At 34.6% G+C, this 15,000-nt stretch overlaps 5 non-coding genes across 5 annotated transcripts in view; all 5 read left to right on the top strand.

Annotated features, from left to right (window-relative positions):
* LOC116802647 overlaps positions 1-68 on the top strand; it is a 179-nt gene extending 111 nt beyond the window's left edge. The window contains exon 1 of the ribosomal RNA XR_004362978.1: positions 1-68. This exon is cut by the window's left edge and continues 111 nt beyond it. This is a non-coding gene — a ribosomal RNA (5.8S ribosomal RNA).
* A 394-nt stretch (positions 69-462) lies between these two features.
* On the top strand, positions 463-4,424 carry LOC116802642. The gene has a single exon (XR_004362975.1). It is a non-coding gene; the product is annotated as a large subunit ribosomal RNA (ribosomal RNA).
* A 5,064-nt stretch (positions 4,425-9,488) lies between these two features.
* On the top strand, positions 9,489-11,483 carry LOC116802639. The gene has a single exon (XR_004362972.1). It is a non-coding gene; the product is annotated as a small subunit ribosomal RNA (ribosomal RNA).
* A 687-nt stretch (positions 11,484-12,170) lies between these two features.
* On the top strand, positions 12,171-12,349 carry LOC116802648. Its single transcript, XR_004362979.1, has one exon. It is a non-coding gene; the product is annotated as a 5.8S ribosomal RNA (ribosomal RNA).
* Positions 12,350-12,743: 394 nt separating this feature from the next.
* The window catches only part of LOC116802643, a 3,962-nt gene continuing 1,705 nt past the window's right edge, over positions 12,744-15,000 (top strand). Inside the window, exon 1 of the ribosomal RNA XR_004362976.1 lies at positions 12,744-15,000. This exon is cut by the window's right edge and continues 1,705 nt beyond it. This is a non-coding gene — a ribosomal RNA (large subunit ribosomal RNA).

Below are 15,000 nucleotides of genomic sequence, written 5' to 3' on the forward strand. Positions count from 1 at the left end.
CAGTCCATGCTGTTATGTACTTTAATTAATTTTATAGTGCTGCTTGGACTACATATGGTTGAGGGTTGTAAGACTATGCTAATTAAGTTGTTTATAAATTTTTTATAAGCATATGGTATATTATTGGATTAAATAATGATTTTATTCATAATATTAAAAAAGAAATGAAAAACATTATCTCACATTTGAATGTGAAAAACGAAGAGAAATATTTTCTTTTTCAATCAAATAATACTGAGAAATGTCTAGCATAAAAAATTGAAATATTTTTCATCTAGAATTGTCTCTTATTAATGATTCGGAAAAAGAAAAATCTTGGTTTTGTTATTATTCTTCGTTGGTTCGTTAAATGGATAAAAATGACTTTGCTTACAAGAACTATTGGAACTATTTATAACGAATTTAATTGATTGTTTTATCATTTATATATAAAGAATTTATGGCAAAATATAGTTATATATACAACCTCAACTCATATGGGACTACCCCCTGAATTTAAGCATATTAATTAGGGGAGGAAAAGAAACTAACAAGGATTTTCTTAGTAGCGGCGAGCGAAAAGAAAACAGTTCAGCACTAAGTCACTTTGTCTATATGGCAAATGTGAGATGCAGTGTATGGAGCGTCAATATTCTAGTATGAGAAATTAATGATTTAAGTCCTTCTTAAATGAGGCCATTTACCCATAGAGGGTGCCAGGCCCGTATAACGTTAATGATTGCTAGATGATGTTTCCAAAGAGTCGTGTTGCTTGATAGTGCAGCACTAAGTGGGTGGTAAACTCCATCTAAAACTAAATATAACCATGAGACCGATAGTAAACAAGTACCGTGAGGGAAAGTTGAAAAGAACTCTGAATAGAGAGTTAAACAGTACGTGAAACTGCTTAGAGGTTAAGCCCGATGAACCTGAATATCCGTTATGGAAAATTCATCATTAAAATTGTAATATTTAAATAATATTATTAAGAATAATGTGCATTTTTTCCATATAAGGACATTGTAATCTATTAGCATATCCCAAATTTATCATAAAATATAACTTATAGTTTATTCCAATTAAATTGCTTGCATTTTAACACAGAATAAATGTTATTAATTTGATAAAGTGCTGATAGATTTATATTATTACAGAGCGTTAATTTTTCGGAATTATATAATGGCATAATTATCATTGATTTTTGTGTTTATTATATGCTCTTGTATGATTAACAATGCGAAAGATTCAGGATACCTTCGGGACCCGTCTTGAAACACGGACCAAGGAGTCTAACATATGTGCAAGTTATTGGGATGTAAACCTAATAGCGTAATTAACTTGACTAATAATGGGATTAGTTTTTTAGCTATTTATAGCTAATTAACACAATCCCGGGGCGTTCTATATAGTTATGTATAATGTATATTTATATTATTTATGCCTCTAACTGGAACGTACCTTGAGCATATATGCTGTGACCCGAAAGATGGTGAACTATACTTGATCAGGTTGAAGTCAGGGGAAACCCTGATGGAAGACCGAAACAGTTCTGACGTGCAAATCGATTGTCAGAATTGAGTATAGGGGCGAAAGACCAATCGAACCATCTAGTAGCTGGTTCCTTCCGAAGTTTCCCTCAGGATAGCTGGTGCATTTTAATATTATATAAAATAATCTTATCTGGTAAAGCGAATGATTAGAGGCCTTAGGGTCGAAACGATCTTAACCTATTCTCAAACTTTAAATGGGTAAGAACCTTAACTTTCTTGATATGAAGTTCAAGGTTATGATATAATGTGCCCAGTGGGCCACTTTTGGTAAGCAGAACTGGCGCTGTGGGATGAACCAAACGTAATGTTACGGTGCCCAAATTAACAACTCATGCAGATACCATGAAAGGCGTTGGTTGCTTAAAACAGCAGGACGGTGATCATGGAAGTCGAAATCCGCTAAGGAGTGTGTAACAACTCACCTGCCGAAGCAACTAGCCCTTAAAATGGATGGCGCTTAAGTTGTATACCTATACATTACCGCTAAAGTAGATGATTTATATTACTTGTGATATAAATTTTGAAACTTTAGTGAGTAGGAAGGTACAATGGTATGCGTAGAAGTGTTTGGCGTAAGCCTGCATGGAGCTGCCATTGGTACAGATCTTGGTGGTAGTAGCAAATAATCGAATGAGACCTTGGAGGACTGAAGTGGAGAAGGGTTTCGTGTGAACAGTGGTTGATCACGAGTTAGTCGGTCCTAAGTTCAAGGCGAAAGCCGAAAATTTTCAAGTAAAACAAAAATGCCTAACTATATAAACAAAGCGAATATAATACACTTGAATAATTTTGAACGAAAGGGAATACGGTTCCAATTCCGTAACCTGTTGAGTATCCGTTTGTTATTAAATATGGGCCTCGTGCTCATCCTGGCAACAGGAACGACCATAAAGAAGCCGTCGAGAGATATCGGAAGAGTTTTCTTTTCTGTTTTATAGCCGTACTACCATGGAAGTCTTTCGCAGAGAGATATGGTAGATGGGCTAGAAGAGCATGACATATACTGTTGTGTCGATATTTTCTCCTCGGACCTTGAAAATTTATGGTGGGGACACGCAAACTTCTCAACAGGCCGTACCAATATCCGCAGCTGGTCTCCAAGGTGAAGAGTCTCTAGTCGATAGAATAATGTAGGTAAGGGAAGTCGGCAAATTAGATCCGTAACTTCGGGATAAGGATTGGCTCTGAAGATTGAGATAGTCGGGCTTGATTGGGAAACAATAACATGGTTTATGTGCTCGTTCTGGGTAAATAGAGTTTCTAGCATTTATGTTAGTTACTTGTTCCCCGGATAGTTTAGTTACGTAGCCAATTGTGGAACTTTCTTGCTAAAATTTTTAAGAATACTATTTGGGTTAAACCAATTAGTTCTTATCAATTATAACGATTATCAATTAACAATCAATTCAGAACTGGCACGGACTTGGGGAATCCGACTGTCTAATTAAAACAAAGCATTGTGATGGCCCTAGCGGGTGTTGACACAATGTGATTTCTGCCCAGTGCTCTGAATGTCAAAGTGAAGAAATTCAAGTAAGCGCGGGTCAACGGCGGGAGTAACTATGACTCTCTTAAGGTAGCCAAATGCCTCGTCATCTAATTAGTGACGCGCATGAATGGATTAACGAGATTCCTACTGTCCCTATCTACTATCTAGCGAAACCACAGCCAAGGGAACGGGCTTGGAATAATTAGCGGGGAAAGAAGACCCTTTTGAGCTTGACTCTAATCTGGCAGTGTAAGGAGACATAAGAGGTGTAGAATAAGTGGGAGATATTAGACCTCGGTTTGGTATCGTCAATGAAATACCACTACTCTTATTGTTTCCTTACTTACTTGATTAAATGGAACGTGTATCATTTCCTAGCCATTATACGGATATATTTATTATATCTTATGGTATTGGGTTTTGATGCAAGCTTCTTGATCAAAGTATCACGAGTTTGTTATATAATCGCAAACAAATTCTTTAATAAAACGATGCATTTATGTATTTTTGATTTGAAAATTTGGTATAACTCCAATTACTCAGGTATGATCCAATTCAAGGACATTGCCAGGTAGGGAGTTTGACTGGGGCGGTACATCTCTCAAATAATAACGGAGGTGTCCCAAGGCCAGCTCAGTGCGGACAGAAACCACACATAGAGCAAAAGGGCAAATGCTGACTTGATCTCGGTGTTCAGTACACACAGGGACAGCAAAAGCTCGGCCTATCGATCCTTTTGGTTTAAAGAGTTTTTAACAAGAGGTGTCAGAAAAGTTACCATAGGGATAACTGGCTTGTGGCGGCCAAGCGTTCATAGCGACGTCGCTTTTTGATCCTTCGATGTCGGCTCTTCCTATCATTGTGAAGCAAAATTCACCAAGCGTTGGATTGTTCACCCATGCAAGGGAACGTGAGCTGGGTTTAGACCGTCGTGAGACAGGTTAGTTTTACCCTACTAATGACAAAACGTTGTTGCGACAGCATTCCTGCGTAGTACGAGAGGAACCGCAGGTACGGACCAATGGCACAATACTTGTTCGAGCGAACAGTGGTATGACGCTACGTCCGTTGGATTATGCCTGAACGCCTCTAAGGTCGTATCCGTGCTGGACTGCAATGATAAATAAGGGGCAATTTGCATTGTATGGCTTCTAAACCATTTAAAGTTTATAATTTATTTTATAAACGACAATGGATGTGATGCCAATGTAATTTGTAACATAGTAAATTAGGAGGATCTTCGATCACCTGATGCCGCGCTAGTTACATATAAAAGCATTATTTAATACAATGACAAAGCCTAGAATCAATTGTAAACGACTTTTGTAACAGGCAAGGTGTTGTAAGTGGTTGAGCAGCTGCCATACTGCGATCCACTGAAGCTTATCCTTTGCTTGATGATTCGATAAATAAATGATTTTTTCCTGTAGCCAAACACCTCGTCATCAATTTAGTGACGCATATGATATTGTCCCTATCATATAATTAATATAAAGACTTTAATGGATTGTGTCAAGTTGCCAAACACCTCGTCATCAATTTAGTGACGCATATGATATTGTCCCTATCATATAATTAATATAAAGACTTTAATGAATTGTGTCAAGTTGCCAAACACCTCGTCATCAATTTAGTGACGCATATGATATTGTCCCTATCATATAATTTTTGATATAAAGACTTTAAAGAATTGTATCAAGTTGCCAAACACCTCGTCATCAATTTAGTGACGCATATGATATTGTCCCTATCATATAATTAATATACAGACTTTAATGAATTGTGTCAAGTTGCCAAACACCTCGTCATCAATTTAGTGACGCATATGATATTGTCCTTATCATATAATTTTTGATATAAAGACTTTAAAGAATTGAATCAAGTTGCCAAACACCTCGTCATCAATTTAGTGACGCATATGATATTGTCCCTATCATATAATTAATATAAAGACTTTAATGGATTGTGTCAAGTTGCCAAACACCTCGTCATCAATTTAGTGACGCATATGATATTGTCCCTATCATATAATTAATATAAAGACTTTAATGAATTGTGTCAAGTTGCCAAACACCTCGTCATCAATTTAGTGACGCATATGATATTGTCCTTATCATATAATTTTTGATATAAAGACTTTAAAGAATTGTATCAAGTTGCCAAACACCTCGTCATCAATTTAGTGACGCATATGATATTGTCCCTATCATATAATTAATATAAAGACTTTAATGGATTGTGTCAAGTTGCCAAACACCTCGTCATCAATTTAGTGACGCATATGATATTGTCCTTATCATATAATTTTTGATATAAAGACTTTAAAGAATTGTATCAAGTTGCCAAACACCTCGTCATCAATTTAGTGACGCATATGATATTGTCCCTATCATATAATTAATATACAGACTTTAATGAATTGTGTCAAGTTGCCAAACACCTCGTCATCAATTTAGTGACGCATATGATATTGTCCCTATCATATAATTTTTGATATATAGACTTTAAAGAATTGTATCAAGTTGCCAAACACCTCGTCATCAATTTAGTGACGCATATGATATTGTCCCTATCATATAATTAATATAAAGACTTTAATGGATTGTGTCAAGTTGCCAAACACCTCGTCATCAATTTAGTGACGCATATGATATTGTCCTTATTATATAATTTTTGATATAAAGACTTTAAAGAATTGTATCAAGTTGCCAAACACCTCGTCATCAATTTAGTGACGCATATGATATTGTCCCTATCATATAATTAATATACAGACTCTAATGAATTGTGTCAAGTTGCCAAACACCTCGTCATCAATTTAGTGACGCATATGATATTGTCCCTATCATATAATTTTTGATATAAAGACTTTAAAGAATTGTATCAAGTTGCCAAACACCTCGTCATCAATTTAGTGACGCATATGATATTGTCCCTTTCATATAATTAATATAAAGACTTTAATGGATTGTGTCAAGTTGCCAAACACCTCGTCATCAACTACTATATTATGGTTGCGCCGACCTCTCATATTGTATTCTCTTATGTGTTCATAGGATTTGACAATTATACGAGTAAATTAAATAATATACATATGAAAATGATTAATTATTATATGTATAAGGGAAAAAATGATGAAATATTCCCATATTATCTTAGTATTATAGAGGAAAGACCGTTGCCGACCTCTGATATTGTTCAAACTTATGTATTTATATGATTTTGGCAATTATATGAGTAAATTAAAAAATATACATATGAAAATGGTTAATTATTATATGTATATGGGAAAAAATGCTAAGATATTCCCATATTCTCTTAGTATTATAGAGAAAAGCCATTTAAGTGAGAGGGTATAGTAGTGTAAACGACCGGAATTACGACAGAGGGTTCAAAAACTACTATAGGTAGGCAGTGGTTGCCGACCTCTCATATTGTTCAAAACTTATGTATTCATATGATTTTGGCAATTGTATGAGTAAATTAAATAATATACATATGAAAATGATTAATTATTATATGTATAAGGGAAAAAATGCTGAAATATTCCCACATTCTCTTAGTATTATAGAGAAAATCCATTATAGTGAGAGGGTATAGTAGTGTAAACGACCGGAATTACGACAGAGGGTTCAAAAACTACTATAGGTAGGCAGTGGTTGCCGACCTCTCATATTGTTCAAAACTTATGTATTCATATGAATTTGGCAATTATATGAGTAAATTAAATAATATACATATGAAAATGATTAATTATTATATGTATAAGGGAAAAAATGCTGAAATATTCCCACATTCTCTTAGTATTATAGAGAAAATCCATTATAGTGAGAGGGTATAGTAGTGTAAACGACCGGAATTACGACAGAGGGTTCAAAAACTACTATAGGTAGGCAGTGGTTGCCGACCTCTCATATTGTTCAAAACTTATGTATTCATATGATTTTGGCAATTATATGATTAAATTAAATAATATACATATGAAAATGGTTAATTATTATATGTATATGGGAAAAAATGCAGAGATATTCCCATATTCTCTTAGTATTATAGAGAAAAGCCATTTAAGTGAGAGGGTATAGTAGTGTAAACGACCGGAATTACGACAGAGGGTTCAAAAACTACTATAGGTAGGCAGTGGTTGCCGACCTCTCATATTGTTCAAAACTTATGTATTCATATGATTTTGGCAATTGTATGAGTAAATTAAATAATATACATACGAAAATGATTAATTATTATATGTATATGGGAAAAAATGCAGAGATATTCCCATATTCTCTTAGTATTATAGAGAAAAGCCATTTAAGTGAGAGGGTATAGTAGTGTAAACCACCGGAATTACGACAGAGGGTTCAAAAACTACTATAGGTAGGCAGTGGTTGCCGACCTCTCATATTGTTCAAAACTTATGTATTCATATGATTTTGGCAATTGTATGAGTAAATTAAATAATATACATATGAAAATGATTAATTATTATATGTATAAGGGAAAAAATGCTGAAATATTCCCACATTCTCTTAGTATTATAGAGAAAATCCATTATAGTGAGAGGGTATAGTAGTGTAAACGACCGGAATTACGACAGAGGGTTCAAAAACTACTATAGGTAGGCAGTGGTTGCCGACCTCTCATATTGTTCAAAACTTATGTATTCATATGATTTTGGCAATTATATGATTAAATTAAATAATATACATATGAAAATGGTTAATTATTATATGTATATGGGAAAAAATGCTGAGATATTCCCATATTCTCTTAGTATTATAGAGAAAAGCCATTTAAGTGAGAGGGTATAGTAGTGTAAACGACCGGAATTACGACAGAGGGTTCAAAAACTACTATAGGTAGGCAGTGGTTGCCGACCTCTCATATTGTTCAAAACTTATGTATTCATATGATTTTGGCAATTGTATGAGTAAATTAAATAATATACATATGAAAATGATTAATTATTATATGTATAAGGGAAAAAATGCTGAAATATTCCCACATTCTCTTAGTATTATAGAGAAAATCCATTATAGTGAGAGGGTATAGTAGTGTAAACGACCGGAATTACGACAGAGGGTTCAAAAACTACTATAGGTAGGCAGTGGTTGCCGACCTCTCATATTGTTCAAAACTTATGTATTCATATGATTTTGGCAATTATATGATTAAATTAAATAATATACATATGAAAATGGTTAATTATTATATGTATATGGGAAAAAATGCTGAGATATTCCCATATTCTCTTAGTATTATAGAGAAAAGCCATTATAGTGAGAGGGTATAGTAGTGTAAACGACCGGAATTACGACAGAGGGTTCAAAAACTACTATAGGTAGGCAGTGGTTGCCGACCTCTCATATTGTTCAAAACTTATGTATTCATATGAATTTGGCAATTATATGAGTAAATTAAATAATAAACATATAAAAATTAATATTTATTATATGTATAAAAAAAAAAATAATCATATTATATATGAATAATGGAAAAAAAATGAAATGTTCCTATAATCTCTTAATATATAAGAGAATAGACCGTATGTTGGGTGGCAAACGGAATTGAAAATACCCGCTTTGAGGACAGCGGGTTCAAAAACTACTATAGGTAGGCAGTGGTTGCCGACCTCCCGCATTATTCGAAATATTTATTTCGGATTATGTTTATATTGGTTACATAAAATAAAGTATATTATTATCCGTACAAATTTGTTTCTCAGTTCTATAGAACACGGGACTTGGCTCCGCGGATAATAGGAATATACGCTTTTTAGATAATATCGTTGAAACAAAAGTCAAGTTTCTATTATATATAGAATAACAAATCGTTTCCATATATTATCGTTAATTTTTGGAGGCAGGCAAATATTAATTTATTACCTGCCGTATAGTTGGATTATTATATCGTTACGGTATAATACAAATATGGATTCTTATGAAAGAAATATAAAATTATATATTAAATGTGGAAATATTATCATATGCGCTTGGTTTTATGTTATATATTACCAGAGAGATATATGAAAAGAGATAAATTTTAAATTTATCTTCAAAATGCAAATGATTTAACTTAATATTTATATTGGTTAAACAAAAATTGTACATGTGTGGATACAATAATTATGTATGTTGGAAATAAAATGATATTTTATAATGAAATATGTATATATAAAAAGATAAAATTATAGAAACATATATATTACAATAATTATATGAAATTCTTGTTATATTGGTAAAACAAGTATAAATTAAAAATGAAAATATGGATTACGAATGCTATATAAAAATGGCCGTAATCGAATAGATTTTTTACTTATATTTATATATTTAAAATTTTACCCAAAGGCGAAATATTGAATTTTATTCAATATAATAAAAATCATGGAATTATATAAAGTGAAAAATCTATATATCTATTATATTGCTTATTTCGATTCAAAAAATATGAATGGAATATGAAGGAAAAACATTATTCTGGTTGATCCTGCCAGTAGTTATATGCTTGTCTCAAAGATTAAGCCATGCATGTCTAAGTACACACGAATTAAAAGTGAAACCGCAAAAGGCTCATTATATCAGTTATGGTTCCTTAGATCGTTAACAGTTACTTGGATAACTGTGGTAATTCTAGAGCTAATACATGCAATTAAAACATGAACCTTATGGGACATGTGCTTTTATTAGGCTAAAACCAAGCGATCGCAAGATCGTTATATTGGTTGAACTCTAGATAACATGCAGATCGTATGGTCTTGTACCGACGACAGATCTTTCAAATGTCTGCCCTATCAACTTTTGATGGTAGTATCTAGGACTACCATGGTTGCAACGGGTAACGGGGAATCAGGGTTCGATTCCGGAGAGGGAGCCTGAGAAACGGCTACCACATCTAAGGAAGGCAGCAGGCGCGTAAATTACCCACTCCCAGCTCGGGGAGGTAGTGACGAAAAATAACAATACAGGACTCATATCCGAGGCCCTGTAATTGGAATGAGTACACTTTAAATCCTTTAACAAGGACCAATTGGAGGGCAAGTCTGGTGCCAGCAGCCGCGGTAATTCCAGCTCCAATAGCGTATATTAAAGTTGTTGCGGTTAAAACGTTCGTAGTTGAACTTGTGCTTCATACGGGTAGTACAACTTACAATTGTGGTTAGTACTATACCTTTATGTATGTAAGCGTATTACCGGTGGAGTTCTTATATGTGATTAAATACTTGTATTTTTTCATATGTTCCTCCTATTTAAAAACCTGCACTAGTGCTCTTAAACGAGTGTTATTGTGGGCCGGTACTATTACTTTGAACAAATTAGAGTGCTTAAAGCAGGCTTCAAATGCCTGAATATTCTGTGCATGGGATAATGAAATAAGACCTCTGTTCTGCTTTCATTGGTTTTCAGATCAAGAGGTAATGATTAATAGAAGCAGTTTGGGGGCATTAGTATTACGACGCGAGAGGTGAAATTCTTGGACCGTCGTAAGACTAACTTAAGCGAAAGCATTTGCCAAAGATGTTTTCATTAATCAAGAACGAAAGTTAGAGGTTCGAAGGCGATCAGATACCGCCCTAGTTCTAACCATAAACGATGCCAGCTAGCAATTGGGTGTAGCTACTTTTATGGCTCTCTCAGTCGCTTCCCGGGAAACCAAAGCTTTTGGGCTCCGGGGGAAGTATGGTTGCAAAGCTGAAACTTAAAGGAATTGACGGAAGGGCACCACCAGGAGTGGAGCCTGCGGCTTAATTTGACTCAACACGGGAAAACTTACCAGGTCCGAACATAAGTGTGTAAGACAGATTGATAGCTCTTTCTCGAATCTATGGGTGGTGGTGCATGGCCGTTCTTAGTTCGTGGAGTGATTTGTCTGGTTAATTCCGATAACGAACGAGACTCAAATATATTAAATAGATATCTTCAGGATTATGGTGCTGAAGCTTATGTAGCCTTCATTCATGGTGGCAGTAAAATGTTTATTGTGTTTGAATGTGTTTATGTAAGTGGAGCCGTACCTGTTGGTTTGTCCCATTATAAGGACACTAGCTTCTTAAATGGACAAATTGCGTCTAGCAATAATGAGATTGAGCAATAACAGGTCTGTGATGCCCTTAGATGTCCTGGGCTGCACGCGCGCTACAATGAAAGTATCAACGTGTATTTCCTAGACCGAGAGGTCCGGGTAAACCGCTGAACCACTTTCATGCTTGGGATTGTGAACTGAAACTGTTCACATGAACTTGGAATTCCCAGTAAGTGTGAGTCATTAACTCGCATTGATTACGTCCCTGCCCTTTGTACACACCGCCCGTCGCTACTACCGATTGAATTATTTAGTGAGGTCTCCGGACGTGATCACTGTGACGCCTTGCGTGTTACGGTTTTTTCGCAAAAGTTGACCGAACTTGATTATTTAGAGGAAGTAAAAGTCGTAACAAGGTTTCCGTAGGTGAACCTGCGGAAGGATCATTATTGTATAATATCCTTATCGTTAATAAATATTTGTTATAATACAAATAAATACAATTTACCAAAATAAAAATATTACAAAATGATTCCACGGAATCAAAAGTTAAAGTCAAAATAAAATGAAGATGGCTTTTATTTTATATGTGGGGCTTGGCAACCTCATAAAAAGACTTTAACATTATTAATGTTGCTGTGCGTATTTGTGGCAGTACTTACTACAACAACGGCGTTTCCTATAAAAACAAATTCTCGAAAATGGAAATCGAAGAAACTAAACTAAATTCGAAAGTAGAAGTCGAATTAAAATAAAAATAATTTTGAATGTGTGGTAATCAAAATAAGTGTGTGTGTATATGGACCATAATATACACGCGTTGCGAATATGTATTGTTCATCTATGTTATGAGCATACGTTGGCTAATGCAACAACCTAAAATATACAATGTTTGTACCTGTCATCCATCAGGTTAATGTTTTATATAAATTTTGCAGTATGTGTCACCCAAAATAGCAAACCATAACCAGATTATTATGATACATAATGCTTATATGAAACTAAGACATTTCGCAACATTTATTTTAGGTATAAAAATAAATTTATTGAAGGAATTGATATATGCCAGTAAAATGGTGTATTTTTAATTTCTTTCAATAAAAACAATATTGACATTATATAAAATTGAATTATAAAACTCTAAGCGGTGGATCACTCGGCTCATGGGTCGATGAAGAACGCAGCAAACTGTGCGTCATCGTGTGAACTGCAGGACACATGAACATCGACATTTTGAACGCATATCGCAGTCCATGCTGTTATGTACTTTAATTAATTTTATAGTGCTGCTTGGACTACATATGGTTGAGGGTTGTAAGACTATGCTAATTAAGTTGTTTATAAATTTTTTATAAGCATATGGTATATTATTGGATTAAATAATGATTTTATTCATAATATTAAAAAAGAAATGAAAAACATTATCTCACATTTGAATGTGAAAAACGAAGAGAAATATTTTCTTTTTCAATCAAATAATACTGAGAAATGTCTAGCATAAAAAATTGAAATATTTTTCATCTAGAATTGTCTCTTATTAATGATTCGGAAAAAGAAAAATCTTGGTTTTGTTATTATTCTTCGTTGGTTCGTTAAATGGATAAAAATGACTTTGCTTACAAGAACTATTGGAACTATTTATAACGAATTTAATTGATTGTTTTATCATTTATATATAAAGAATTTATGGCAAAATATAGTTATATATACAACCTCAACTCATATGGGACTACCCCCTGAATTTAAGCATATTAATTAGGGGAGGAAAAGAAACTAACAAGGATTTTCTTAGTAGCGGCGAGCGAAAAGAAAACAGTTCAGCACTAAGTCACTTTGTCTATATGGCAAATGTGAGATGCAGTGTATGGAGCGTCAATATTCTAGTATGAGAAATTAATGATTTAAGTCCTTCTTAAATGAGGCCATTTACCCATAGAGGGTGCCAGGCCCGTATAACGTTAATGATTGCTAGATGATGTTTCCAAAGAGTCGTGTTGCTTGATAGTGCAGCACTAAGTGGGTGGTAAACTCCATCTAAAACTAAATATAACCATGAGACCGATAGTAAACAAGTACCGTGAGGGAAAGTTGAAAAGAACTCTGAATAGAGAGTTAAACAGTACGTGAAACTGCTTAGAGGTTAAGCCCGATGAACCTGAATATCCGTTATGGAAAATTCATCATTAAAATTGTAATATTTAAATAATATTATTAAGAATAATGTGCATTTTTTCCATATAAGGACATTGTAATCTATTAGCATATCCCAAATTTATCATAAAATATAACTTATAGTTTATTCCAATTAAATTGCTTGCATTTTAACACAGAATAAATGTTATTAATTTGATAAAGTGCTGATAGATTTATATTATTACAGAGCGTTAATTTTTCGGAATTATATAATGGCATAATTATCATTGATTTTTGTGTTTATTATATGCTCTTGTATGATTAACAATGCGAAAGATTCAGGATACCTTCGGGACCCGTCTTGAAACACGGACCAAGGAGTCTAACATATGTGCAAGTTATTGGGATGTAAACCTAATAGCGTAATTAACTTGACTAATAATGGGATTAGTTTTTTAGCTATTTATAGCTAATTAACACAATCCCGGGGCGTTCTATATAGTTATGTATAATGTATATTTATATTATTTATGCCTCTAACTGGAACGTACCTTGAGCATATATGCTGTGACCCGAAAGATGGTGAACTATACTTGATCAGGTTGAAGTCAGGGGAAACCCTGATGGAAGACCGAAACAGTTCTGACGTGCAAATCGATTGTCAGAATTGAGTATAGGGGCGAAAGACCAATCGAACCATCTAGTAGCTGGTTCCTTCCGAAGTTTCCCTCAGGATAGCTGGTGCATTTTAATATTATATAAAATAATCTTATCTGGTAAAGCGAATGATTAGAGGCCTTAGGGTCGAAACGATCTTAACCTATTCTCAAACTTTAAATGGGTAAGAACCTTAACTTTCTTGATATGAAGTTCAAGGTTATGATATAATGTGCCCAGTGGGCCACTTTTGGTAAGCAGAACTGGCGCTGTGGGATGAACCAAACGTAATGTTACGGTGCCCAAATTAACAACTCATGCAGATACCATGAAAGGCGTTGGTTGCTTAAAACAGCAGGACGGTGATCATGGAAGTCGAAATCCGCTAAGGAGTGTGTAACAACTCACCTGCCGAAGCAACTAGCCCTTAAAATGGATGGCGCTTAAGTTGTATACCTATACATTACCGCTAAAGTAGATGATTTATATTACTTGTGATATAAATTTTGAAACTTTAGTGAGTAGGAAGGTACAATGGTATGCGTAGAAGTGTTTGGCGTAAGCCTGCATGGAGCTGCCATTGGTACAGATCTTGGTGGTAGTAGCAAATAATCGAATGAGACCTTGGAGGACTGAAGTGGAGAAGGGTTTCGTGTGAACAGTGGTTGATCACGAGTTAGTCGGTCCTAAGTTCAAGGCGAAAGCCGAAAATTTTCAAGTAAAACAAAAATGCCTAACTATATAAACAAAGCGAATATAATACACTTGAATAATTTTGAACGAAAGGGAATACGGTTCCAATTCCGTAACCTGTTGAGTATCCGTTTGTTATTAAATATGGGCCTCGTGCTCATCCTGGCAACAGGAACGACCATAAAGAAGCCGTCGAGAGATATCGGAAGAGTTTTCTTTTCTGTTTTATAGCCGTACTACCATGGAAGTCTTTCGCAGAGAGATATGGTAGATGGGCTAGAAGAGCATGACATATACTGTTGTGTCGATATTTTCTCCTCGGACCTTGAAAATTTATGGTGGGGACACGCAAACTTCTCAACAGGCCGTACCAATATCCGCAGCTGGTCTCCAAGGTGAAGAGTCTCTAGTCGATAGAATAATGTAGGTAAGGGAAGTCGGCAAATTAGATCCGTAACTTCGGGATAAGGATTGGCTCTGAAG

Source organism: Drosophila sechellia, unplaced genomic scaffold (assembly GCF_004382195.2).
Source record: "Drosophila sechellia strain sech25 unplaced genomic scaffold, ASM438219v1 U_191, whole genome shotgun sequence".
In the NCBI taxonomy this organism is placed as follows: domain Eukaryota; kingdom Metazoa; phylum Arthropoda; class Insecta; order Diptera; family Drosophilidae; genus Drosophila; species Drosophila sechellia.